The sequence below is a fragment of the Cynara cardunculus genome, unplaced genomic scaffold (assembly GCF_001531365.2).
Source record: "Cynara cardunculus var. scolymus isolate 2C unplaced genomic scaffold, CcrdV1 Un_Scaffold_7300, whole genome shotgun sequence".
Taxonomy (NCBI): Eukaryota; Viridiplantae; Streptophyta; class Magnoliopsida; order Asterales; family Asteraceae; genus Cynara; species Cynara cardunculus.
Genome location: NW_020203474.1, coordinates 15,733 through 20,134, shown reverse-complemented (window position 1 = coordinate 20,134; position 4,402 = coordinate 15,733).

Below are 4,402 nucleotides of genomic sequence, written 5' to 3'. Positions count from 1 at the left end.
TATAAAGATAATAATTAAGTATGTTGTTAGAACTCAATGATTATCCTAATTATATTTTAGATTTTTTATATTTAAAATGAGATGTTTATCCTGTATTGGATTGTGTTTATCTGCAGTTAGTTACACGAATTCAGTTATTGGATGAAATCGGATAGGGATGAAATCGTTTAGCGATGAACGTGTTTAAGAGTTTAAGAGTTTTTAAGAGTTTTAGCCAAATGCTTTATAATATAGTATAGATATATAGATTTATCGTCTTCTGCTTCTAGTTTATTTAATTAAAAAATTAATCCCATAAAATTAATAAACCATTTTGTTTTTATATCAATTAAGAGTTTTTATTTTTGTTTTTGGAAACATGAAACAGTTTAATTTTTTTTAATTCAAAATCGGCTTTTTATATATTTTTAACTTCACATCAAATTGTTTCAATTAAATTCTATATTTTTTATTGGTTAATAATTTTACATATTTTTATGTATTATATAACCAATCTCTTATGTACGCATATGCATCTTGCTGACTTCGTTTTTTATATTTAATAAACTGATTTATATTTGATTATTTCATATATTTATTGTTTTATATATGAGTGGATTTGTAATGTTTCATGTATGATTAGTTCATCACATGTGAATGGATTTGTGAATAATGTGTTTTTATTCTCTCTATGAGACATGGATTTAATCTTGTTAATATGTATTGTTAGAATCATATATAGAAATGATTCATATGTGATTATTTTCTGAAATTCTTATATATATATATATATATATTTTATTCATATACACTTCAAATTTTGTAGCATTGTTTGCATAAACTTTATAAATAAATTCCTTTTATTCATGGTTAATATATATGTAGTTGTAGTTTTTTAAGATCCCTGCATTTTTGATAAATGCACAGTTAATAATATTTATAAAACTCTATATCTTTTTAATTTTTAATTATAAATAATTATTTAAAGTTGTCAAGTGGAAATGGTTTTAAATGATTCTTGTGAAAGTCGACCCACGTACTTATTATTATCTTATAATTATTAATTGATGATAATATATAGCAATTTTGTATGCATGCCATTCACGTTGTTGATTTTTCTCCAATAGTTTATTGTGTTAAGATGATTATCCACATGTATTCTAAATCTTTACGTGATTTTAGGAAGTTTTTACATTTATTTTTTAATTAATAGCTAGATCTAAACATTACTACTTAACATTTAATTAATATTTTCATGTTTAATCTATACTGTATTATAAAGGGTGTTTGGTTCGCATATTCTAAAAAAATCTGATTGAATTAGGACGTTGAATTTCATTACCTCGTTTGGTTTATTCATTTTCACGAAATGAATCTTTAAAATCCTACAAATTTCACAAATAAAGAGATTTAACATTTCTTAACAATTATATAGTATTTTCATAATACCAAATATGCTCTTAACTCAATATATCATAATCTCATAAAACTCAATATGACATTCGTCGACCACCTTCGATCATCGTCGATCTGAACCACTGTCGACCATCGCCATCTGAACCACTGATTTGAACCACCACTGACTTGAACCATCGCTGATCTGAACCACCGTCGGCCACCACCGATCTAAACCACCGCCAATCACTACCATCTGAACCACCATGGACCACCACCGATCTGAACCACTGTCGACCATCGCCATCTGAACCACCATGGACCACCATCGATCTGAACCACTGCCAACTACTAYCGATCTGAATCAWCGCCGGCCACCGATATGAACAACCATAAATCTAATACGTCGCCGATCTGAACCACATCCAACCAGCGCCACCTGAAGCACCACAKACCAYCACCAATTTGAACCACTGCCGACCACCGGCGACTACCACCGATWTGAATCACTGTCGGACACCRCYGACCACCAACAATTTGAACAACCACCAATCTGWACCACTGCTACCACTGTTGATCTRAACCACCGGCCATCTGAACCATCGCTGACCACCTCCATCTGAACCACTGAGGACCACCATTGATCTGAACCATMGCCRACCACCGTTGATTTARTAACGTCGTTTGGTATATGGTTATATTTAGGTTGTGTATTTTATATTGTTTTACATATTAAATAATTATTTTACTAAAATATTTTTAGTTTTAAAAAAATTAAAATTTTCGGAAAAGGGCATTATGGTCATTTACCAATATTTCATTCAAATTCCAAAGCTACATTCTATGAACTAAACTAACAGATTCCAATTTATTAACAGATTCCATTCCAATGTCTGTCAACCAAACAAGTGGTCAAACCTGACAACATTCCATTTCAGTTCCTTCAAAGTCAAATTTATTTAACAGTCTCCATATTCCATCCAAAAAAACATTCTACAAAACAAACGCCACCTAAGTTTTATCTACTTTTAGTAATGCATGATCCCAAAAATTTCTAAAAGTTTTACAAATTATTATTAAATATAACAAAAGCAAAAGCAAGACCTAGTTGAATATTCCTTCACAATATTTTCCAGCTTAAGAYGWTTTCGATAGTTTTTGGTTCTAGTTTAATATGGTATGACAAACTAGAGGMTTTCCGACCTTAGTGTTGTGTCTGATTGTAAGATTTCAACTGTGTAAGTTGGTCTTTAGTTTCAGACATAGAGAAATTTTCACAATGACATGCATAGTAAAACAACAMCAATTGCAAATAAACCATGTTTATGTATTTTTCATACAAACAGTTAATTACAGGCTTAAAATATCTTACAGTAATGTTCACAGGTCATGAATAAATCATAATAGTAAAACAACATTCATAGTATGCAATTCGTAAAAATTGCGACGTAGAACATCCACAAGTACTTCAAAACTTAGCTTGTACGTAAGATCAACTGATCTTCTTACAAATCTTAAATTACGGGCTAAGTGTAAGTAGCAAAAAGAAAGCCTCTATGTTGCTCCAAGTCTATTGATTGGATTCCTATTATTGGTAATATCAACCTACATTAGAGACTCATGCATCTCTTAACTTAATTTAAACCCTAATTTGTCTTTTTTGTCAAGTGTATCATATATAATTGTCATGTTCATCGGTTGACATCAATTGGATGTGGCAGAAACAAACTAATCCAATCATCCATTGGGTGTTGGATTTTGTCCACCTATTTAATCCTATTAACATTGGACACACGATCCAATCAATCCAAAGGATGGTTGCACTACAAGGAAAAAGATTTTAGAGAAAGAAGTTTTAGAAAAGGATTTGAAAGTGTATCTAAAGGTGTTGTTTAGGGAAAGAAGTACATGACGGAAGTGAAAAATGTACCCGCAGATAAGATGACTACGAGAGAAAGATTTCAGACCTAATAATATACTATGGATATCGTTCCTAAAGCTTTTAATTTAGAGACGCTTCATAAGTAAAACATCTGTAAAAATCAACTAAGAAGCTTTAGAAACACTTTCTACATTGTCTCTAAAGAATATTTTTATTTTTATTTTTAAATTAAATAAAAGGTTTTAGTTATTTTTTATAATTCTCAAAAGTATATCTAAAGCTTTTCTATTTTTAATAAATCAAATTTATATAATAGAAATATTATTGAAAATCAAACAGAGAGTCCTATACGGAGAGGAGATACAAGAGTCCTATATGGTCGATTTTCCAACAATCAGACTGATGTCTTTGTGCTTTCTCTTTGATTTCAATCTTCGATTTCGTTTTTTCGATCGACTTTGAGTTCAACTTGTCTCATCTGTTCGATTTAGGGCTTGAAGATTCATCGAGTTATGGTAAGCGACTTCGGTTTRGGGCTTGTGGATTCRTCGAGTTACGGTAGGTGATTTCGGTTTAGGACTTGAGGATTCATCGTAGCCGACTTTGRGTTTGTCTTCGTATCTTCATTTTCATTTCTATTACTTGGTTTGCCTTTTTATGTTTATCAGGTATTCCAAGAGAATATAATGTCCATGGTAGTTTTTGAGAATTGAGATTGGAGGTGAGGAAGTCGTTGTCACATTTGAGACGGTCACAATTCTAATGTGTTCATATTGGTTGAACTTGGAATGAACTTGGCTTGACAATTTCTAATTTCAACTCCAACAGAAGTTGACAAACAGACAGGGGAGTGTTAACAGGGCAAGATTTCAGATCTTGATTCTTTTTTTCAGAAAGAACTCAAAATTGTTCTTCCATTTTTCCACGGTCATATATATGCCCATCAGATAACCATGAACTACTCCCCCAAAAATATAAGTTCTCTTGGTTCAGAGTCATTGCACATATTTATTTTACTAGCATAGTCTTTAAACATATATTCGCTTTGTATCTCATATACTAAAATTTGTACATTGCTTCAAAAAGTTGAACTCAAAATTATGGAAAAGAAGCTTTTGAGATATATATATATATATATATATATAT